This window comes from Agelaius tricolor, unplaced genomic scaffold, assembly GCF_023055355.1.
Source record: "Agelaius tricolor isolate 1412-34295 unplaced genomic scaffold, bAgeTri1.0.p SCAF_2, whole genome shotgun sequence".
Classification (NCBI taxonomy): domain Eukaryota; kingdom Metazoa; phylum Chordata; class Aves; order Passeriformes; family Icteridae; genus Agelaius; species Agelaius tricolor.
The window spans coordinates 92,422,331-92,446,604 of NW_027269262.1; the positions used below are offsets into that span (position 1 = coordinate 92,422,331).

The following is a 24,274-nucleotide window of genomic DNA, read 5'->3' on the forward strand; positions in this document are numbered from 1 at the left end:
CTGGTGAAAGAGAGGTTTAGGACCACAGTTTTTGAGCCTGAGCTGGGAGCTAGGGAGGCTGTAGGCTCCCAAATCTTCCAGGAGGATGATGTCCCACAGATCCTCTTCTGGGGGCCTGCAGTCTGTGGGATGTTTCTTCTTCAAAGCTGAACAGCAGCTCTCCAGGCCCTGCAGGGAGGATTTGGCTGCTCCTTGCCTTTAGGATGCCCTGGTACATATTCAGCTGCTCATGGCTCCAAGCAAGATGCTCCTTTCCCCATCTTCCCTCTTCCTCCAGGACAGGGGCCCCAGGCAGTGTCAGACTCCTAAGGCTTCAAACATCCAAATGTTTTAGGTACTGAGATGAGCTGATGAGCTTTCCAATCCCATGCTGTGTAGAGGAACACAGAGCAGCTGGGAGAGTGTAGATTTAGCCTGGCACATATCTGAGGAGTTTTTGAGGATGGGAGAAAATATTTCCTACAGTTCCTAGTGCTGGGAGCAAAGGTGGCTCTTGGAGCCTGCAGGAGCTTGGCTCTGTACTTTGAAGACATGAACATCCAAGGTATCCTGGGGAGGGAGAGCAGAATGGGCTCTCTCTGCTCCAACAGCTGCTTCCAAACCACTTCTGCAGGCAGGCAAATCTGCATCATTCCAGAAAGAGCAGAGGCCTCTCCAAAAGTGAACATGCAGAGGTGGACTCAAACAAGAGTTCAGCCCTTCATGCTACCAAAGAAAGGCCTCTCACCCAGCAGAAGAGGGCACATCACTCTTGGAATCCTTGTGAGCACAGTGGGAGCTCTTTGCTTTGGTAGCATTTGCATCCCTTTCCCAGCCATCCTGCTGTGTCCTTCTTCAGAGCCAGGCTGGGCTGTGAGAGGCATCACAGCTGGCAGTGGCACACAGAACCGTGTGGCCATGTCCCCATGGCTGGTCCCCAGCCCAGCCTGGCATCCTGAGCTCTGCATGTCAGTGCATTTCATGGCATGGCCCAGAATGGCTTGGCTGGAAGGAGAAAGCAGAGAAGACAAGCTTGGGGCTGGACTCTGTCTGTCTGTCTGTCTGTATGGATGTGCCTGGTCCCACCTGAGATGCTGAAAAGCCACTGAGCTCACAAGTCTTCAGCAGGACTTGTCCCTCATCTCCCAGCCCTGTGAGGAGTGCAGGTTTTACTAAAACATCTCAGGCATCACTAGACATCAGAGCACAGATTCAGTCTGGTGTGAAGAATCCTAAGTGTTGGTGTTTTCCTGTTCACTGGGTGTCCAGATTCCTGCTCCAGCCACTGGACATCCTGTCAACACAGCTGAGTAGCCTACACAGAGACTCAGGCACAAGCCAGGAGCATCTCCAGTCTGTTGCCCACATGTAGATGCTATTTCAGAGGTGATCACTTCTGTTTGCTCTTCTTTATTTGCATGGGCTTCCACATGCCATGACTGAGTGCCAAGGGACAGCTCCAATGGCTCAAGGTGCCACCAGGTGCACAACCAAATTGAGCCCCAGCACCCTCTCCCAAGCTGGGTGGGCAGTGGTCTTGTCACTTGGCCAGCTGATCAATGGAGGGATGAAACAGAGCAGATTTCAGCCTCTTTTGTCCTCATTTAAACCCTTGAGTAGTGCTTGAACCCTGTGATCAATGTGGGCTGTGTTGGTGGGATGGAAAGCAAGAGGAACTGCTAGAGGTGCTGTAGCCAAACTTTAGCTCCAAAGGGTAAACTCCACAGCAAAGTTTGCAGGAATAAAGGACAGAAGAATACAGCAAGAGGATTTGTCCATGAAGACATTTCCACACTGTCCACACAGCTTTCTGGGGTAAATAACAGCTGGATTCTCACAGTGCTCCCATGCTATCCTGACCACTCAGGGATTCACTTATGTGTTTCCAAATGTGTTTTTTCCTCTTCCCTCACAAAAGCAGCTTTTTGTGAATGAGAGCAGGTCCATCAATGGGAAACAATAGCTCATAAAGATATAATGATTCGTTTGGAGCCCTGCCAGGGGTTATTGTTTCTCCCAGTGAGCTTTTGCCTGAGCTGGAGGTTGCATTCAGAGCCTGCAGTTTCCTTGCTTTGCACCTCTATGAAAGGAGCTTTACTGTGATGATACTGGGAACTTGGCTGAGCTCATTTTGCTATGAACTTTTCCTCTTATTCCTTTCCCATATTACAGAAACTTAGGTATGAGGCCAGACTCATACACAAAACTGTATCTGAGGATTTTCCTCAACACATGAACAGGGGGATATTTTTTCCCACAGTGACCAAGTGAAGAAGCAGTTTGTGACCAATCTGTGTCTTCACTTTTCCTCTTCCTCTCCTGTGATGTAGGCAAATTTTCAAGAGTCTTTAGTCAATATCTGCAAAGGCATTTGAACATACAGTACTGCAGTGCCACTGTGATAAGCATGATGGAGCAGCCTGGTCCCATGAGCTGTCTGGCTGTGTGATGGCACATCTCCTCCTTTCTGTTGTGTAGGAACACATGTTCCCATCCTTCTAGGCTTGCCATAGTAAATACAGCCCTGAGAAATCATTCTTCTAACACCAATAAAATCTGTCATTTCAAAAATTTTAAAGCAGTCTGTTTTGTAGCTATTTTTGGGAGCTGTGCCCTGTGTAAAATTCCATGCCCATTTCAAATACACTTACTACATTTCTTCCATCCTCTTGCTCTGCCATTCTGGCTAAAATTAAGATTAAAAATAAAAATAAAAGCCCAACAGCAATGTTCTGTACAGGCCAAAATGTCTCAAACAAACTGGCAAAGCAGAGAGATTTTGAGGGTCAGTGGCCCAACCTTCAGAGCCCTTAAGGCTTAACTTTCCATTAGTCAACAGCACAACTCATGTGGGTCCTAGTTCAACTGGTCAGAGAAGGGCACACATGACTGATTGGTTAATGGCAGATCATCTGGCACTTGGGAATTTTCCATAGTTTAACTTTTGATGGAGGAGGTTGGGTGGAACCACCTGCTCCCATCCCTGCTGTGCAATGGGATGGGTGCCCAGCAGCATAGCAGCAATGCCAACACCAGCTGGGCTGGTTCCCAACCTTGACAAGGGCTACCACAAGCTGTGTATCACAAAAATGCCAGTTCAGTGCAGAAATGCCCCTTTGTGCACTTGCACCTTGGCTGTTTAAAGTGACTTTTGACAGGTAACATGCAATTCTTCACTGCAAGGAATATTAAGTGCTGGAATGGGCTGCCCAGGGAAGTGGTGGAGTCACTACCCCTGGAAATTCGAGAAACAGCTGGAGGTGGCACTTAGTGCTGTCTTTTACTTGACATGGTGGTGTTTGGTCAAAGGTTGCACTCAATGATCTTGGGGGTCTTTTCCTATTTCAATTATTCTGTAATTCTGTGGTTTCATTTCATATGTGGGTATGTAATCAGTGACCATCTCTGATAATACATAAGCTTGGACATTAGAGGGATTTATCTATCCTAGAGCAGAAAAAGGGAGGGAAAAATCCATTCCCTTTAATTTCCAGCTTCATGGACTCATGTTCTTCCTGCCCTACTCTTGTTAAGTGTGTCCTTGCTCTCTCTCAGCCAGTTTGCTGTAAGTGAGTACCAAACTCAAAGGTCTGTGGCTGGGATGAGGTGAGATGTTTGGAAAAGAAACAACACATTTATTTTATGTAGATCAGCACACCCAATGGAGGAATTGCTAGGACTTTTTTGGGTCAAAATCAGCTGACTGGAATTAGGTGGACTTCTTGGCAATCCTGTCATGTTGATGAGTAAGTGTCAAGAATCTGAACATTACTGATGCAATCCTGTGGGTTAATGTTTTGCAGATAAATCTCCTGTAGAAAAAGGTGGAGAGGGACTTTTGACAAGGGCATGTAGTGATAGACCAAGAGGGAATGGCTTTAAACTGACAGAGACTGGATATTAGGATGAAATTCTTTCCTGTGAGGGTGGTGAGACCTTGGCACAGGTTGCCCAGAGAAGCTGTGGCTGTCCCATACCTGGAAGTGTCCAAGGCCAGTCTGAAAGGGGCTCTGAGTGACCTGGTCTAATGGGAGGTGTCCCTGTCCATGGCAGGGGTTGGAACAAAATGATCTTTAAGGTGCCCTCCAACCCAGACCATTCCATGATTCTATGACTCTATAACTCTATGAAATCAATGGGAATTTTCTTTTCTGTCCTTTGGCTTCTAGGCAGGATCTTCCACACAAATTATGATAAGCCATGTGTCATGCACTGTGACAGGCATGCAAGAGCTGTCACAGGACTTTATGTGTTTTTACTTGAGATGCATTAGCCGTTCCTGGTCTTCTCCAGAATGGTCATTTTGGATGAAAGAGTTTCCCAAAACAATTTGTTAAAAACCAACCAAATGAAACCTGAAATTATTTTAATTCCTCTTTTGTTTAAATTCCAGGTTGCTTATGGCTGAGTGCTCTTCTTCCTGTGTGTATCTACTGAGTAGCCTTGTCTACACCCAGAGCAGGGGGTGACAGCAACCTGCCTTGGAGAGGAAGCTCTCTGGGCTGTCCCTGAACTACAATTTAAAGTGGTCAACTTCTTGTATGAACATGGCAAACCATCAACATGCTCTGTGGTATGTGCAGGAATATGTTCCATAGACAAACTCACTTGTGAGCCTGAGTCTGAAACATGAAAAATTTCCTCTGATGATGCAAAGGAGCCCTAAAAGGATGCAAATGTAGTTTTGTTTTTTTATTTTTTTTTATTTTTTTTTTTTTTTTTTTTGATGTCTACTCTGGCATGGAGGAAATAAAGATAGAACAGAGAAGGTAAAAAGGGTCTGGTGGTAGTGACAAAGTTACTGATCTCAGGGAACTGTTCTCTAGAGCTGGAGGCCACATTCTGAAGTTGTGTCTCTGTCTGTGGGTGGACAGGAGTCATGCCTGAGTCATGCCTGGGGTTCTGTTTGTTTCCTCTGCTTCAGTTAGAGCTCTGCAGTCTTTTCACCCTCCCCTCCCATCCAACTGAATGTTTCTCCTGCCCCAATTGCACTGGGAAAATGCTAGAGTTGATTCCTAGGAACTGACTGAAGAGAATTGGAAGTGAAAGGGTCTTGGAAAAATGAAAAATTGCTTAATCCCATGCTGGAGCAGTTCCTCAACCAGCCTTTCTGCAGAATAGGAGCGTGGGAGCTCATGTGTGCTTGGGAGGTTGTGGTGGGTGAAGCAGGACTGGCCTTTGCTGCAACAGTTTGGAGATGACTGCAAGGCCACACTTGGGCAGATGTGGTAAGGACACAGTGCCGTGGGTCATTACCCTTCTGAGCTCAGAAAATGCTTCTTTTCTGGTGTGCACTTGGCCTCTGACATCGCCCCCTGTGCTGCTGTACCAGCCTGTTGGAGGGGATGTGCTGTGCAAACTGAAGCACTGAGCTCCCTCCATCTACTTACACAACTGGTGGTAGCCACCAACCTGCCTTCAGCCAAAAGCCTGTCAAGAAGATGCATTGACATAAAAAGCAGCAGTAAAATATTTAAGGAATAGCTAGTCCATTGGTATATTTTATATTTTTTTAATTTGCACTATATACAGCCTTTTTGTGGGCTTGAGCAAGGAATCGAAACTCTTTCCTTTAGGTGTTTACTAGAAACAAGTACACATTTCATTCCTGGAAATGATTTCAGTCCTGTTATTGATTTGTTTGTATTGATGGTTTTGGGAGCTTTTGGCAAAAGACCACAAGTATAAAACAGGGGAAAGAACTAGATCTCAGCAATATTGTTTTGATTCCATGCACCCAATGACCATGTGGCATAGATTAATGGGAAACTGATGTTATTTATCTTTGTCTGCCAGCACAGCTCTGAGGCAAACCCATATCAAGCACTGAGAAACAAATGGGGGCAGTGCAGCTGCTCTGTGCTGTTACCAGAATCAGCCTCTGGTTCTGAGGTCTTCCAAGGTCACTTCTGACTGCTTTGGATGGGACACAATGACATAAGCATGACCTCCCATCTAGCTGATATTTGTTATGACCTGTCTTTTGTGTCTTTGATCTAATTAGGGCTATTGTGATATCCCATTATTTGTAAAGAGTCTATTTGTAAGTGACATTTTGATCTTCTTTGTTCTTAGTTTCAGTTCTGTTCTTTCACTTTCAGCATTATAGAGTCAAAAGGACTCCTAAATCTCCTCCTAAGTTATCCTGGGTCTTAACAGTTCCCTGGTGTGCCTGCAAGGGCAGATGTGGGCTCAGGAGAAGAGGAGAGAGTTTCCAAGACCAAGTGTAGAACCTGGTGATGCTGAGTGTGTTGCTGCAGAACCAGCTCACCCTAGTCCTTTCCAGGTATTCCTACTGCTCTTCCCATTTCCCACCTGCTCTTCCTGTCCTTCTCCTACAGGTTCATAATAGTTATTTACCAGAAAACTCTCTGACATGTCCAGTGAGGGAGATCCTACCCATCTGTGAGAGTGAGGATGAGGAGCTTGTTTGCTCCAAGGGAGGAAGAAAGAAGCAGTGACCACCTGTGGCTTGATGCTGATCATCTCCTCTCCTGGCTTTGGTGGCTAGGCAAAGGTGAGGCATTTTCTCCCAGGTTTCTCCAGAGCCTGGAAAACAGTGTGGTCTTGGGGATGTCTGTGGAGAGTGAGATGTTCCCAGTTCTAGGAAGTGCTGGCACTGGACATGCTGTTTCTTTGACTGGCCTTTGTGCTCTGGCCAGTGCATTTACTGCAGAGTGCTGCTGCAAGGGCAGCATACCTAGGGCTTGACTCAGCCCCTGCTTTGCTTTTTATGGGCTCCCAGTCCAGTGGAGCCAGGATGCTTGGCTAGCCCAAGGTCATCTCCTGAGGTACTCAGATGCTACAGAGAAGTGCAAACCCCTTCATTTCACATATGGAAAGTGGATTTCTGTGGAGGATGAGTGAATAGCCAGTGTCAAATCACTCTGAAGGAGGCCAAGTGTGGTTCATGTTGCCTTCTCCCTCATCCATCAACCCTGCTCTGGCCTGATGCAAGAAGACTGATAACCTTTTTCAAAGAACCAAAGGGAACAATCTGAGTCACTTGAGGATGAGTCAAGTTTGGATGGATTCCTCACAGGCAGGCTTGGCAGCTGGCCTAGCACCCTTGAAAAAGGATTAACCTGTTCTGTCCCATCCCAGCAAGTGGGGGAAGAGCTCTTCTCAGAGTGGCTTGTGTTTCCAGACTGGAGCTCTCCATGCTCTGCACAGCTGAGGGTTTTTGGGGAAGGCACATCAGGTACCAAGTGCAATGTTCCTGGTACCTGGGGACACAGATGGGGTCCATGTGCTTGAGGAGTAGGCTGAGGTGAAGGGGGCAATGACAGTGGTCTGGAGGAGCTTTAGCTGAGCTGTTTTCTGTGATATTCCTCCTTATCACTTGTCTGTGATGCATTTCCCACCACTGAGGGCTGTGATTTCTGGTTCTTCTCCCTGAGTTCAGTGAGAATTTTGCTATGGACATAAAGGGAAGAAATACCTGCCCATTTTAGGACTTTGAGCAACCAAGAGTCATAAGCTAAAGCTCCAAATCTGGTAGAGATGCTGGGTTTGGGTGTATAAGAAGATCACAGAATATGCTAATTTGGAAGGCCCTGCACAGGTCACCCCAAAGACCACACCATGGTCCTGGGAGTGTTGTCCAAATGCTCCTTGAAATCAAACTGTTGGAGTCAGATGGTCAGGAATGGTCAGGCTCCAGTTACCTCAACAGGTGCTTTTAGTGGTATTTGAGATACCCTTAGAAATACTGTCTGATCAGTTGGCTCAGAAGGCCATGGATCTCCTGTAGTTCCTGAGAGGACAAATCTTCCATCCCCAGGTGGACTTTCAGACACTGGCATGAGACACTTTTGGAGCTCTCAGGCTGTGAGATGGAGAACAGTGGCCCTCATCCTTCTGAGCCTGGGTGTCCCAATTTCTCAGCTTGCCACTTCTGGTTACTCCTTGTAGCTCTGTTAAGGAATTTTGGGCAGGATAGTCTAACTTTACACGGATAATGCTTCTATTTGGGAAATAGCAGATGTATCTCTTCAGCATGTGATGTATTCCAGCTTCACACCCCTCCTGGCTGGAAGGCAAGTGCAGGTGCTCACATGGAGGGTCTGTATGTACTCACTGGAATCCTTTTTTCTCTCTTAAGCTCTTCCACCTTCAAAGGTGCTGAACCTTTGGGTTGAAAGATGAATTTCCAGGAGCTGTGTCACGTAGAACATGCAGCAAACCCAAGCTACAAAACGTGTTCTTCCCCGCTCAACACTTGCTGTGTAATTCTCATGGTACCCACACCCATAAAACCCTTTGGCCAGGTGGTTGGAAATTCATCTCACTGTCTCCAGGGTGGGATTCAGCTCTGGCTGGAGACCCAGATGTGTGGCAGTCTCCATGTCTGTGTATCCATGTGTACAAGCTCTGAACTGCCATTATACCTTATGGAGAGACATCAGCCAAAAAAGTCTTGATTCACTTGCAGATGTGTGGGTTCCTAACACTGTGTGGGATGTTTCTCAGGATCTCCCTTAGCATCCTGGAATGGAAGAATCATTAAGGTTGGAAAAGACCTTTTAAGATTATCAAATCCAGCTCAGCCTCCAGCTGCTCACAGCGATTGGGTTTTTCAAATCCTTCTTCTTGTTGTCCTAAACTTTCCACCTCTAAAACATCCCCAAGGAGCCAGGAAAAACAACCCAGGTATCTCCAGCTTTCCTCCAGCTTTTCAGAAGCAAAGGAACAGCACAGCCTGAGCCACTTGTCCCCCTCCTTTCCCCAGCTTTTCCAAGGGAACGCTCTGGCCTGTCCTTCTGCAGTGCTTCGTGACACCAGTTCCTCCGAAGGCAACACAACCGCAGGGCAGAGGCGAGGCACATTCCTGATAGGACCAAGATAGCTTTTTCCCATAGCTCCCAGGCAGTGGGAACAGGGCACTTTTTCAAAGGACTGCTGTGCCTAAAGTTAAAATAACAGGAGGAACAGAGTGGGAGATCCAAGCTGGATTAGAGTGCTTGGGGCTCGATTCCTTCCAATTGAAGTAGAAAAGAGAAGATGACAAAAGGATGCGCTTGGTGAGTTTCCAAAAATACTTGTGTGACCATTTTGATATCTCTTTGGTCCCATAGCACCACGGGAATAAATCTGCCTGATTTGAGTTTGTACACACAATCCAAACTGCAGCTTTGTTTTGTTAACAGGGATTACCAGGCCTGTGGTTTTGTTGTTGTTTCCAAAAGATTTCTCCTGCTGTTGGGGTAGATGAGTCCCTCTTCCCACTGAGTCCCTCTTCATACCCCCCATGGAAGAACAATATTGACATAAAGTCTAAAACACTTAAAATCAGATGGGCTGAGTGTTGTTTTATGACTTGGAAGCCCCAAGCTATCTTTGTCCCTCTGATTTGTCCATAATTTTACAAGTAATGGAAAATCTTGTCTGCTTTCAACCTATAAATCTCCATCAGCTACAGAAATGCCTCTCGTGAGAGAATAAATATATGGGTGCTCTGGGGTCACCATGGTGTTGTAGGTGACTATCTTTGAAGCTTTCACAATGGAGCCTGTAAGAGCAAGGAAGGGGAAAATCTGCTCCTTGTTATTTTAAAGCTATATCTTGAAAAACAGGAACTCGTGCCAGGACAGTTTATTTTGGTTAAAGCCAAGTTGTGCAGCAATTCCCCCGAGGGAAGACTGAACTTGAGAGCAGAGAGGAGGAGAGAGACAAGCTTGGGGGCAGACTGAGTGTTTAATCAATGCTGAGTGATTGTTGATGCTTGGGAGCATCAGCACCAGTTTTGGATCAGGTGAACAGTGTTCTCCACAGATGCCCAGACAGCTGCAAGCTATGAAGAGCATTGGGAATTTAAGTCACAGCTGAACTCACCTCGTCCAACACCTCAATGTCACTGCAGCTCAGACTTTGTGCTGTTTTGTCTTCATGTGTCCCATCATACCTGGAGCTGAGGGGATGCACAGGCTGTGTCTACAGCAGTAAATCACTCAGGAGCATCCCAGGAGCATAAACATCATCTGTACAGCTAAACTGGATGGGCTACAAGGCAGGGACTGGCTGAGCAAAGTCCCTTCCACTGTAGGAGATCAGGTTTGTGATGACCTGAGGATTCTGAGTACACATAAGTCTGTGAGACCTGACAAGAAGCATCCCAAAGTCCTGGGGGAATTGGTTGAGGCAGTTGCCAAGCCACTCTCTAAGATATTTAAATAGTCATGGCAGTTGGTGAAGTCCCCAGGGACTGAGAAAAGGAACCCATTGAACTTATTTTTAATGAGAATAAAAAGAGTGACTAGGAGGACTCTGGGAATGACCTGTCAGCCTAACTTCTTTTAGCACTACAAAGTCTTGTGATGAGGATTTTCACAGTGTGACCACATCTCACATGAACAACTGACTTGCATTTTGCCTTGAAGATTCCTTATTTTAGTTTCATCAGATTCCCCTAGATTTTGCATTAAAAGAGACAGTGAAAAAATCACTACCCTTTCTGTTCCTTTCATGGTTTTATAAATCTCTGCATCCTTCCTATTGCTCTTTTTTTTTCCCAGCCTGAAAAACCCTGGCGTGCACTTCACTCCTAACTTTCAGCATGCCAAAATCCGAGATGATGTTTTCATGGTGCTTCCAAACCAAGATCCTGTTCCAGCCCATCATTTCAATCTGTGTTTTGAAACCCCTCTTAATCCACTTCCCATCCTTCCCACATGGAACTAGCAGCACAGCTTGATTCTCAGAGCAGCTAAATTTTCCATCCAGAGAGCTGTGATCATTTCATGGAGAGACAGAAGGCAGCAGAGATAAATGTCAGTGGCAACATGTGGCTGTTAAATGTGAGCAGCAAAAGCAAAATTCGCCCAAGGCCTGTGAGAATACGTGTCACCTCCTCCTTGTTCACCTGCCAGGGACATGGAAAAGCAGCTGCAATTCAGGGAGGTGGCACAGACTGTGGGATTTGAAATCACACCCTGGGCTTTGGAGCCAAATCTCTGTGACTGCAAACTCCATCTGAGTGTGTGAGAGCTGCAAACAGGAATCACCCTGGCCACACATCCCCACTCCTTCCAGGAACACCACAGCTGCAGCCAGGGCCCTGGGGATTCCTGCAGTGTCTTCCATCCCTCTGAAGTCCTTTGGAGAACTGGACAAGCTGGCTTTGCCTGGAAAGGGAAGAAGGCTTATCCTACTGGAAAGCAGCTGGAATGATCACAGGTCACAGCAGCGGAAAACATTGGAGGAGGAAATTGCAGAAAACTCATTCTACCCTTTGGATAAGACCCAGCAGGATCAATTTTTCCTGTTCCTCAGACTTCTCTTTGAGTTGGTTCTGGAGGGGTTGTCACTGTGGGTGCTGTGCTTGTCACCACGTGGGAGGGAATGGATGAGAAGCAAATGTTCAATGAGAAGCAATGATCAATGTTCAGTGATCCTCCATCCTGCTGGGCTTGGGTACCCACCTGCTGGATGCTCTTCTCCCATCCAACATGTTTGGAAAAAAACCAGTTTTTCCTTTTCCAGAATTCCTGACCAACTCGTTCCCACTCCACACTTGTCCCTTTGTGTACCCTTGTTTTATTTTTATATTCTGGAGAAGTAGATGTTTGGAGAGAGAGCTGGTGGGTCTGAAGTGCTGCATCATCTCATCTCACCTCCAAAGGATTTTCTGTCTCAGGAGAGTTTTCCTTTCCATCCTCTTCTTTTCCTTTCCAACCTCTTCTCACTAGCCAGATTCTTTTTCTGGGAATTGCCTTCCTGAATCTGCCAATCCCTTTTTTCCATATCTGCTGTATTCCCTGGCTGCAAAAAGAGAGTTTTCCTGAACTGTTTTCCTGAATTTTCCTGACTTGCCTTCCTGAATCTCCCAATCCCTTTTTGCCATATCTGCTGTATTCCCTGGCTGCAAAAACAGAATTTTCAAACTGCTTGCCACAGTCAGGATTGACAAACCCTTGTCAGGAAATTGCTGGACAAGAAAGTTCTCCTGAGAAGGCAGATTGTATTTACAGATCAAAATATTCCCACTGAGGACTTCGGCAGTTAAAAACATGTAGTTTAATGGCTCTAAGAGTTAGTTACTGCACTCCTGTGCTTATTTTATTTTATTTTATTTTATTTTATTTTACTTTATTTCACTTTATTATAATATACTCATTTTATTACTTTATTATATTATACTTATTTTATTACTTTATTTTATTACTTACTTTAATTTTATTCCATTTTTGCTCTCTAAAAGAATCCTCACCCTTTTTTTTTTTTAATTTATTTCCAAATAGAAAAAAATCTCACCTCAAAGCATAAAAGCAAAAATTCTGATTTGGCTGCAATTAGATGAAAATGAACATCTTAGTCAGGATAAAACAGAGAGAGGTTGCTGCACCACAACCACTTCCCATGTCTGGGTCAGCAGGGATGTGTTCCCTGGACAGTCTGCCCTTCTGCACATGCTCCATAATTTGGGGACATGGGAATGACCAGGGGTTGCCATATGGAGAAGGGACCCGTGCTGTGGATGGCATCTCTGGGGTAGGGGATGGTGTGGGAGAGGGGCACCCCAAGGAACCCGTGTGGGGAGCACTGTGGGGCAGGCTGGGTCTGTGCCCAGCATGGGCAGGGGACCAGGGGAGCAGACAGGGCTGGTGGCAGAGCAGAGAAAAAGGCAATTTTTGGCATTGGCTTTCCTAGTGCAGGAAATGTGGAGTTCAAAGTCCCCTTATAAGGAAGAGAAGAAGAGGAGCCATGAATCATGGCAGGGCATGAGCTGGGGAAGGACTGCAGGACACACGTGCTGGAGAGGTTGAGCTGGGAGGATCCACAGCAAACCTGGAGCAGCATGAGGTGCCTTTGTCCTCCTGCAACCTGGGAGAGCCCTGAGGACATGGGGACTGAGGGTGTGGGAAGAGAAAAGTCCCTTGAGTCCCTTGGGTGGGACCACAGACTGTTCTTCTCCTGGGGAGGGATGAAGGAAGGCTGCTGGGCTGTGTCCAGCCTCAGCAAACATGGACTTGTGCCTCCTCCTGTGCTGTTTTCTTTGTGGGTGCTTTGAGCAGGGTTACTCTGACACACCTGAGCCTGTGGGGGGACCTGACCCCAGCCCAGGTGAGGGATGAACAGGTACAAGGACATTTGGAACAGGAACCCCAGGAAAGTGGCCGCAGCACCAAGCCTGACAGAGTTCAAGAAGAGTTTGAACAACAATCTCAGGAACTTGGTGGGATTCTTGTGATTGTCCTGTGCAGGGCCAGGGGCTGGACTTGATGACCCTTGTGGGTTGCTTCCAACTCAGGATATTCAATGATTCCATGGTTTGATCTCTCTCTTCCTATCAGGGCTAAAACCAGACTGCAAATCTTCAGAGTCACTGGCAGATCTCCTCCTGACTTCAGCAGCCTCAGGATTTTGCATCATTGCTGGGTAATTTGCCCAGAACCATTTTGGGAGGAAGTATTAAGAAAAAGGATCCTGTAGATGACCAGTGGCCAGCCATCACATGAGTCTCTGGATTCTCTTATTCACCATCTCTATTAACTCCAGATGTGCACAGATTGAAAAATATATTTGGGGAGCATCTACTGACCTGACAAAGTGAAATAATTTCCCCCAGACTTCCCATTTTAAATGATTTGTTCCCATCTTTCTGCTCCTTTGTAGCAGAACCTGTGGGATTGCAGTTGGAGGGGAGGAGATGGGGCAGCTTGATGAAATGATGTGTATTAGCATTTTTTTTTCTATTCCTGACTGGAAAAATCCCTCTCACCACTTCCAGGGCAGAAGCTCATGAGAGAGCAGGAGCTCTTGGCAGTCCCCATCCAGTGCAATGGAAGGTGTGCCAGCCCTGTGGGACATGGGAATGGCATTGCAGCACGGACTATGTTCCACACAGTACCTAAACCCAACTCTGAGCATGAGACTGTGCCACCAGACCCAGCCCTGGGACTGCACAAGCTCTGTGCCACCAACAGCTCTGTGCAGAGCATGTTTGGAGCCAGTGGCTTAATAAATCATAGAATCATTAAGGGTGGCGAAGATCTCTAAGGTCATCAAGTCCATTAACCCAGCATTGCCAAGTCCACCACTGAACCGTGTTCTTAAATGCCACATCCATGGTTTTTTAGCACTTCCAGGAATGGTGATTCTACCACTTCTCAGGGCAGCTTCTTCCAGTGCCTGAGCACCCTTTCAGTGAAGAAATTTTTCCTATATCCAATCTAAACCTGCCCTGGCACAACTTGAGGCCATTTCCTTTCATTCTGTCACTTGTCACCTGGCTCTGGTCTCTTTTCAGAGAGTTGCACAGAGTGATGAGGTCCCCCCTGAGCAACCTCTTCTCATGAGATTTTGGGTTTGCACTTGGGAAAAGTGTGCATGCTCTTGGCAGGGGCACTGCACAACCAAGGGGTTGGATCCAGAGGGAAGGAGCAGCTGCTGGTTTGTGTTGGACACAGGATGAATGCAGCTTTGGGGGTGTTTGGGTTTTACTTGGTCATATCTGGTTTTCCTCTTAGCTGGTGCCAGTGTGAGGATGGTTCTGCACTGGCTGCAAACCCATATTTCCTGCTTGGTAAAACCCCCAAGTCTTTCAGAGTTTGTGGCAAAGGGTGTTTCAGAGAGCATCTCACTTGCCATAAATTATGTTTCACTGGAAAAGTTTTTGGTTTTGATTTGAAGGAAAAAGAACTGGCAAATCCATCCCTTCCCATTACTGACTTGTTTTAGTGTTTTATTATCTGTATTGTTTAAGCATGTGCTTAATTTTTCTTTTGAACTTGTTTGGTTTCCTAAACACGAGTTTGAGCCATGCTGTCAGACACTAAATCTCTTCTGCAGACACTCCAGAGGTCTGTGCTGACCTCACCTCACTCTTCCTTTGCCTGTAGACAGCTGACCACTGGGGCAGAACAGCTGATTTATCCTGATGTAAATCAAAGCACAAACATTGCCCCAACCTATTTTTATTTGGCCAAGAGAGATTATGGAGTACAACTGTGATTACAGGAGTGCAATGGGTGACCTGTGTGAAATCTGGGCTGCTGAGAGGCACAGATAATCCTGCATGATGCTGTTTTGACTCTCTTACCATCACAGCATGACCTGTGGTGGGCACAAAGCCAGTGCAGGTACCAGGCAGGGCCAGTGTGCAAATACACACAAGCACAGGCAGCTCTGGTATTCCCAGCTTTCTGTGCTGAGCCCAGAAAAGGTCTGGATGGGGAAATAGAGTCACTGTCCCCATTGCCACGTTTGTGCCTCTGCTTTTGGACTTGTCTTCTTGTACCTTGCACTCTCCCCAGGTTCATGTAGCTCAGTTTTGCCCTCCAGCAAGCTGTGTTGCATTCCTCAAGCTCCTCTTTATCAACTGAGGAGCCAGGGAGCATCCTGAATAAAAGCTAGAGAGCAGGACACCTGCCAGAGAATTGCAATTTTGCCTCAAGTAGGTGGGTGTGAGCCAGATTTGCCCTGTGTCAAATCTTGATTTTTCATTGTGCATTCAGCACTGTTAGCTAACCTTTTTTTTTAATTTTTTTTTTTTTTAATTGCTGTTTTGAAAACCTGAGACTGCCCATGGCTTTGCTGTGGTTTTCTCCAACAGCACCTGCCACAGAGGGAGTTGGCTGCCAAGAAGAACAAAAATACTGCTCCCAAAGCCTCTAGCTGTGCTGGCTTTCCATCCTTGACCTGCTGCAGCAAACATCTACCCCTCTGCAGTGCAGGAGAGGTGGCTGAGAGGCAGCAATCTCTGGTTCCTGTAGCTCATGTGGAAAGCTTACTCTGCACCCACTCTTATCTAAACATGCCTAAGCCCCAGCAAGCTGCTTCAGCTCCACTGGCTTAACACTTCAGGCTGTTTTGAAAGTGAATTTGTAAAGACATTAACATTATTTAAACAGTTTAGCCACAGAATTACCCAGTGGTGCAATCCAGCTGCCAGAAGAGGAGACACAGGGCTCTTTTGCACTGTGGATCAAACAAAACTTGGCCAAAGCAGGTGGGCTCTGGAGGATGCCAAATCCAGGGGTGATGGAGGGAGTGCGAGCTCACTGGCTTTCCTCTTGGCAGGAAATCTCATCAAGTGTTGGGTTGTAATTTTTTTTTTAATGAGCTCGTTTGTGTCCAAATCAGACCAAAACCAGATTTGTTTCCCCTTGAAGCTTCTGGAAGACTGGAAGCAATCAGGCTCCTGGTTGTCCTGATGCAGCTGGCTCCCCAGGGAGCACATTTCAGCTGGTGGGTCCAGGCCTTGGGCTAAGGACATGTGGGGAGTCAGGGTTTGCAGACAGGGCTTCCCACACCCTAAATCTCATGGCAGACCTCACCTCCTCTTGGGCAACATCCCCCCAGCTCCTGGTTTCCCCTGAGCTCAGGCAAAGTCCTTTTACAGTGCAGAAAGTATTTAGGGGAAACATGCTCAAGAATTTGGGGAAAGACTCTGGAAATAGAGCTTTTTCAGACAATTGCAGATAATCAGTTCCTCCAAGCTGAACATGTGAGAAGGGTGATGGGAGTGGTGAGGCCCTGGCTCAGGTTTCCCAGGGAATCTGTGGCTCCCCCATCCCTGGAAGTTTCAAGACTGGCCTGGGTGGGACTCTCACCAGCCTGGTCTAGTGAAAGGTGTCTGTGCCCATGGCAGGGGGTTGGAACTGGTTCATCTTTAGGTTGCTTTCCAACCCACATAATTCCATCCTCTGTGACTCTAGGGCATGATCCTTGTCCTGATGCAGCTATAATAAAATAGATAAAGCATAGAGGAGGGGAGAAACTGAGGCACAGACACTTCAGATGACATCTCTGAGAATTAAAGTGGGTTTCCTACAAAAGTCAAGCTTTTCTCCTGCAGACCCCACTGTATGTGGCATTCAAGGCAAGATCTTTCATATTCTGATAATGCATAAGAGAGAAACTAGTTAAAAACAAACCAAAGTGGAGTTGTCAGCCTTGCTGAGGAGTCTGAATCAGGATTGTTTTTTCTTACTTTCTTTTTCTCTTGGCTGCTGTCTTAGGACAAGCCCTGAAATTTGTCTTAGTTTGCAATAAAACATTATCTTATTTACCAGTATTCTTCCTTTTGAGTGCATTGCCTTTCTTGGCTATTTGATTTCATTCCTCTGAAGCTTTCAGCTGTGCAGCCGGGAGAAACAACGGGCATTGTTTTATATTCAGACTGAATGTTAAAACCTGGAACAGAAAAAGCAACAGCAGCTGCTGGAAGGGCTCAGACCATCAGCTCCCTCTGCTGACTTGCAGTGAGGAGAAGCAGTGCAGCCAAATTTTGGGGTTTCAGGAAAATTGAGGATTGAAAGGACATTGGGCAACATGACTCCTGCAGCACAAAGGTGGGGACTCAGGGATGACTCTCCAGAGCCCTTGCCAATTCAAGAACTAGAGGACACCAAGAGAAATTACTGAGAGCCACGTCTGGGAAAAAAAGAGGTGGTTGTTCACACTCTGTGTTATAAAACATGAGGTTGTGGATATGCAAAGTTTGTGTACACTCCAAAAAAGACTGGAAAAGTCTGGCAGAAAAGTTCACTGATGACTACAAAATGCAAAGATCCCTTTTCTTACCTGGGAAATTCCCAACCCACAAGCTGCTGAATGCTGGGAAGTGTTTCAAGGAAATATTGTTACACATTTGTTCTAAGCCTATGTTCTTTCTTGGGCGTCCACTGTTGGAGGCAGGATGCTGACTCACACAAGCTGTTCTCCTGCTGGTCCCAGGGGATGGCTGAAGGGTCCAGGAGAAGTGATGTATGTACAGCTTGGTGCACCAGAGCCAGGGAATGAAAACATCTAGGATGGGGTCAAAGAAATCCATATTTTAGTGGGAAAATGGATGCAGTTATGTCCTGCTGCTGTCTCAGCCTCCATGCTGAAGGAACTGACAGTGTGGAGACATTTACACCATTGAAATAGCCCAGAGGATACAGACCTTGGGTTCAGACACAGCCTGGTGGCTCAGGGTTTTCTTCTGAATCCTTATTTTTGAGCTAGTGGAAACAGGCTGACATGACTGACATTCAAATGTAGCCCTGTAGGATGAAGAAACTCTTCAAACCCTTCAAACAGGGTGATCATAATTTGTACAGAAGTTCCATTATCACTGGTGAAGCCACTGCAAAGACTAGGTGGGAAATGGTGCATAAATAGTAGGAAGCCCAAAATATAATGAATGTTTCTGAAAATCAAGACGTTGCATTAAAACAGCATGACATTGAGCTGGAGAATGGTGATTATTTTGAGGTGTCTCCTCAGAGCTTTCAGGGGAAATGCTGCTCTGGCTCCCTTGGGAGCTGAAAGCTTTGTTTTCCTCAGACCTCACAGGAAAGATGGCACAGTTGCCTAACACTATCTCCAAACTTTGTGGAATCATTTAGGTGAACACAAGGCAAACACAGCATTTGTGTTTCCCGGGGGACAGATCTGTACCTGATTTGTCAATGTCATTGACCCCCATGGAGCAGTTCTGGATAGGATTCAGTTGCTGAAACACTCTTTATTTAAAGTAGATCCTGTGTCTTTTCTAAAGAGCCTCATGTGGATGACTTGGATACCCTTGAACACCTCTGTGGATTTTTCCTTTCAGGCAAGTAAATCCCCCTCAAGCTGAGGTTGGGCTGGGTTGAGTGCTAGGGTTGCTGACTGTAACTTCAGTGCCTATAGTGGAAATTCAGACACCAAATTTGAGAGTCTCAAGCTGCTCTGCCTCCTAGGTGCCATTCATGCAAACCATTTCATCCTGTTTTCATTCCTCTCAGGCAAACTTGGGAGGAGAGAACAAACATTTGTTTTGTTGCAGGATAATGCCCCCATCCTCCGCATGTAAGCCCCTGGCCACACAAATGAGGGATGATGAGGAAGGACTGGCCTGGAGCACAATTTTCTTGGGGCTTTTCTGTCCACTGACAAAAATGGTGGTACTTGTGACAATGTGGGTCAGCAATTAGATCTCTGTGGCCTTTCCAGGCTCTGTTCCATTTTCCAAAGACCCCTCTGTCCAGCAGGACAAGAGCTTGCTTTGCTCTCAGAGCAGGCAAGGTGACTGTTCTAGGAAGAATTTGACATTTTTGTCATGGCTGACCCCAGCATTCCTTTGTTTATTTATGGTGACATCAACCATGACAATGGCTTACAGAAAGTTGTGCAGCTCTGGAACTACATTTCCTTTTTTCCTTTGAAGAGCTCTCAGGAAAAAAATGTTACATTCCCTGGGACATAAAGTCTTCACTTGATGGATAAGAGTTTTGTTTATACAAGAGCTGGAGATGAATGCCTGAAAAACCCATGCCCTAATCCTTCTTCTTCCAGCCACAGTTCTGTAAGATGAGAGCTAATGTCACACCTGCCTCCTTCTTTCATCTTATAAAATATTTATTCTTTCTTCCTCCATAAAGGTTGTCAACACTTCCCTCCCTTAAAAAAAAAAAAAAAAAAAGGAAGAGAAAAGAAACAGAAATTGGTATATTGCCAAGAAAATGGTGTCTCCAAGAGAAAAGCTGCATCTCCAAGCCTATCATGTTCTAATTTTCTCTGCAGGACTTTCAGGAAGGAGGTGTTGTGAATAGATAAAATGAGAAGTAATTTCTGTCCCACCAGACAAACTGCCCAGGTGATGCACTAGACAAATACAGAATAATTACCCTTAGGTGGGAGTATAGTCCAGACCCTCCCATGCCTTGGAGCATTGCATGGCACTGACATGCCAGCAAATCCAGTTGGGCTGGTAAAGCTCCAAGCAAAATGGACTGTAGTGCACATCTGCCTGGTTCCTGCCATGTTTATCTGCTGCCTTATGTGGGGGCTCCTGGGCAGCCTGGGCTTTCTCTGGACCTTCAGGTGAAATGCCCAGAGCTGGAGATTCCAGGATGCTTGCCTGCCAATCTGCCTTGGAACCTGGCCTCTGTTCTTTTTCCTGGGGAAAAAAAAGAATCCTGAAGAAATCTGTATTTTGAAACAGCACCCCAAAGACCCTTCCCAGTACTATCACCTTCATCTGCACAGTGTCAGCAGCATGGGGAGATGAGGACAGCCTCTGAAACCAGCAGGGAATGAGCAGCCACGGGGTGATGGTGCCTTGTGGCAATGCTGGGATGCTCCCAGCCCCACACCTGATTTCCCTCCTCTGCCTCCTTGGCCTGGCATGATGGGTTAGCAAAAGCCACTTGTCTCCTGATCACCTCCTAACGTGGGCCATGTCAGCCTGTGGGGAGTTCTCTCTGGGCAGAGCAGGGTTCTGATGCTCAGCAGCTCCTTGGTGTACATCCACCCTGCCATAAACCTGCCCTGACCAGCTGAGGGCTCGTGGTGATGGTGGGAGCTTGGCTCACACAAAGCCTCTGCAGAAAGCTGGTGTGCAGCTACATTTATGGCAACAGTGAATTTGCTGCCTTTCTCTGCCCTTTTTTCCCCCAAGGCTGTTTTCTACTGCCACTGAAACCACTGGATGTTTTGTTGTCAGCTGAGATAGGAACATGATCTTCCTTTGAAGAGGAGTAGCTTTCATTCCTGGCTAGAGGTACAAAAGCACAAACCTACCAGGCACAGAGCAGCCCTAATCCCTGCTACCTTTTCTGCCTCTGTTTTCCTCAGGGCTCAGATTAACAGGTCTCCATTTCAGCCCCTTGGAACCAGTCCTTTTGGTGAGGGCAAAGCATTGCATAGACTGAACTGAAGACTTGACTGCTGTGGACAGAAGGTTTTTGCCTTTTGGCTCGGGCAGACCAGGCAGCACTGTGCACTGCTGGGATTGCTTTCCTGGGGCTGTGTTGAGAAATCTGTGCTGGTGGGAGCATCCTACAGCCAGCCAGGTCCTTTGGAGAGGTACAGCATGGTCATCTCCACCTCCCTGAGCTCACTGCCTGCCTGGTAACCTGCTGGTCAGCCTGTCTTCAGCTCAGTGTAGGGAAAATCCTGGGAGAAGGAGCATGCAGTTGTCTTTTCCTTAGGTGGAGTCATTCTTCAGTGTGGCACCAGCCTTCCCCAAAAATGCATTTCACATTATCACTGATAACTGATCTGATTATTACAGAATAACTGTGTTGCTGAAGGGTTGTCAACTTCCAAAGCCCACTCTTGAGGGGGTCCCAGTTGTTGGTTTCTCTGGGTCTGGATTGAAGACATTTGAAACGGTATTTCATGTTTGGACTCAAGTGTTTATTATTTCTTATCAGTAAAACAGTCTCATTACTGTGAGTTCTGCAGGCTATCATTAGCAAGGCACAAAATGGCCAACAATCTCTTGTTACAAGGTCTTTTAAGACTAAACTATCCAATTAAGAGCTGACACTTAGATTATTTTCCCGTTTTAACCCAATAACTGATCCCAAAGAGCCCACAATGTGGACTTTTCTGCCCAATTACAAAATGCCACCCAAACCCATGAAGAAGAAGGAAGAAGCAGCACGAAGAAGGAACCCAGGATGACACCCTGTGCCCTCCATCTTGTTTCCATCCACAACATACTTAAAATCCCAAAACCTAAATTTCTCACCAAGTGATATACCTACACTACTCTCTATAAGCTATTTCACACTATTGTGGATTCCAGTCTATCTTGAAATCTAGGAAAATTTCTCCATGAATGAGGGTCAAAGTCAGTGCTCCCCTGGGGGTCAGGGCATCCCAGAGCAGACAGAGAAATATTCCCAGTGCCCTGGGTTTCCACACACTCAGGCTGGGTGGAAGCTCAGGACACAGTCCAGCTGTCCAGTGCTGAGACTCTGTGGATATGGGAAGAAAATGCCTTTTCCTGGTTTTTCCACCAGGAAGGACCCAGCACCTTCCAGACACAGGCCTTGGGTGGAAGGATGGGGACAATGAATATAAACACAGCAGGGCATGGAGGACATTCTCTTTGTTACCTTTTTTTCAGGTGCATGATGTGCTTCTGTCCAAGATGGACACAGACCAATCTGTGCTGAAAAAGGTACAGAGAGCCAGGAGTGCCCCAGAGTCACAGAATGGGACTGGAAGGGGTGGAAGGGACCTTAAAAATCCCTCTGCCCATCCCCAGATCTGTCCATCTTACCACATCTCAAGGTACCAATGTCTATCAAGACATTTTCTTCATTCAACTTGGATTTTTTCACCTCTGATCTTGTTGCTCAGTGGCCTTTTGAGGCAGCCTCATGCTGGATCCACCCCTCACCTTCACCATGGACAGTAATTCTGTGAAGGGTGGACAGGAGATAGGAAATGAAAACCAGGGAATGAATCAGAAGGAGAAAATCCCCTACTTGTACCCCAAAAGACTCCTTTATATCTCGTTCTGGGATGTCAAGGAACAGTTTTCTGGTCTGAAGTTGGGCTGGATGGAGGTTTCATTATTGAATCATGGAGAACTATCATGGAACAGATGTTCTGTCCAGGATTCAGGACCCTCTGTGGGTGAGAAAAGGCCTGGAAAAACTCTCTGGCCACTCTTGCTGCAGAAATTATAATATGTGTGTGCGCTACTTAACATAACTTGGAAGCTTTTATCTTTATCAGATGCTAACTTTTTTTCATCAGCATTTTTCCACCATTGATTCCTGGGCCTCTGGCCCAGTGGGACATGAAGGGGAAGAAATTCTCCATCAAGAACTGAGGGGCAACCCTGGTGATGACAAATTCTTGGAGCTGCCAGGCACAGGACACAGCAGGTTGGCATCAACAGTGCTGCTGATCTTGCTAGTAGGGCCAGCATGTGGGGAAGAACTTGGGATGTGCCAGAAGGCCACCTTCTGCCCCCAGATGGGCATGTGAAAAAAAGGACATTTTCTGTACTTTCATATGATTTTTAGCATATTTAAAGTTCCAGTTTTTCCATATTTGAAAGCTGAGTGAAAATAATTTTCAGGTTCTTGGCAACTTAGTCTGGAGGGAGAAGGTTGAACCACATAACCCCACCAGTTCCTTCCAAACTCAGCCATTCTGTGATTCTGTTACTAAATTGATAACATCCATTAGATGGACTGAGATGTCTGTCCCAGGGCATTTTTGAAGGCCAAAATTATTGCAGAAAAATTAGAAACTTCTTGTGTAAATTACCAGTTGGACAGAAAATAGAGGATTTAATGCACATAAGTGATTTCTCACAAAAACAAAAAGAAAAATTCAACAGTTCTAAAATGTTGTCAAATGCCTTCCCCAGACTGGAAGGCACATATGAAAAAATTGAAATGAAGGCTGAGAACATCATTCAGTTAAATAACGCAGACCAGAAATTTACCCTCCTTTTCTGTTTTTAATTTGCCCTCTAGGGGACGAAGGTTTTCTTGATTGTACATATTATAGGACAATATTTTTCATCTTGTGGTGGTAAATGTTATAAAATTGACTCAAAACGAGCAATTTCCAATCAAAGAATTTATTAATTATTGAAGCAGTTATACTAAGTAAGCAAAGGCTCAGCGCTGGGCGACAGGGGAGTCTCAGCTCCACCTACTGCCGCGCCAACTAGTTTCTGATTCAGTCCTTTTAACCTCTCCATCCTTCAGGAGTCCATGTTATCTCGGAGTTCTCTGCGCCTGTGCTGGTTGTTGCTAGAGGGTCATCCTTCTGTCTCCTGGTGGTCGGTGATAAAAGGCTGCGGAGTCTTCCTCAGCTGCGTCTTCTTCACCCTATGTCTTTATTTGGTGACTTCTCCGTGGAAAATTACCAAAATCTTATGATTAACGCAATATGTGCCCTATCAAGCTTAAGCAAGCAAATGTCCTGCCTTGCAAACTGTGTCCTATCAAGCTTAAGCAAGCAAATATCCTACCTTGCAGACTGTTTATCTGCCCCTGCCCCTTCCCCAGCTTTTCCCTGGTCGTTATCTCTGTGAGTTATCTGCTTGTACCATTTGTCAGCGGGAAAGGTTTCCCTGCTGGGTGTTAATCTGCCCCTGCCCTTTCCCCAGCCTTTCCCTGGTCGTTATTTCTGTTAGTTATCTGTTTGTACCATTTGCTGGGTGGGACTATGTGTGGGCTCCTGCAACTCCTTCCCTGGTATCCTTGTAACTCCTATCTCATGAAGTAGTACAGAAATAGTCAGCAGACAACTCTTGTAACACACTGGTCTCTTTTTCGTGATGAACAAAATGTAGTCCTTCATCTCAGTAAACATTTCTCAGTTAGTGACAGCTTCATGTCTGGTTAACTTTTTGCAGGGTACACAGGTTAATCAGCAAAATATTTGATCTTTGTTGAGATTAATGACACTTAGGATGAGGCTGCACCGTGAAAATTAACGCTCTTGAACTGCTTTTGAATGCTCACATAATGTGTGCTTTATACACCAATTTTCCTGCCAGAAAAGCCATCCACTGGCTTTGCTGAGATCACTATGATCTCAGCAAAGGTGAGACACACGAGAG

General features: G+C 46.1%; 1 long non-coding RNA gene across 1 annotated transcript; it reads right to left on the reverse strand.

Annotated features, from left to right (window-relative positions):
* Positions 1 to 23,268: 23,268 nt before the first annotated feature.
* On the reverse strand, positions 23,269 to 24,024 carry LOC139600986 (uncharacterized). Its single transcript, XR_011682742.1, has 2 exons — positions 23,681 to 24,024; positions 23,269 to 23,635 (listed from the first exon to the last, which is right to left on the reverse strand). It is a non-coding gene; the product is annotated as an uncharacterized lncRNA (long non-coding RNA).
* Between the last annotated feature and the right edge of the window lie 250 nt (positions 24,025 to 24,274).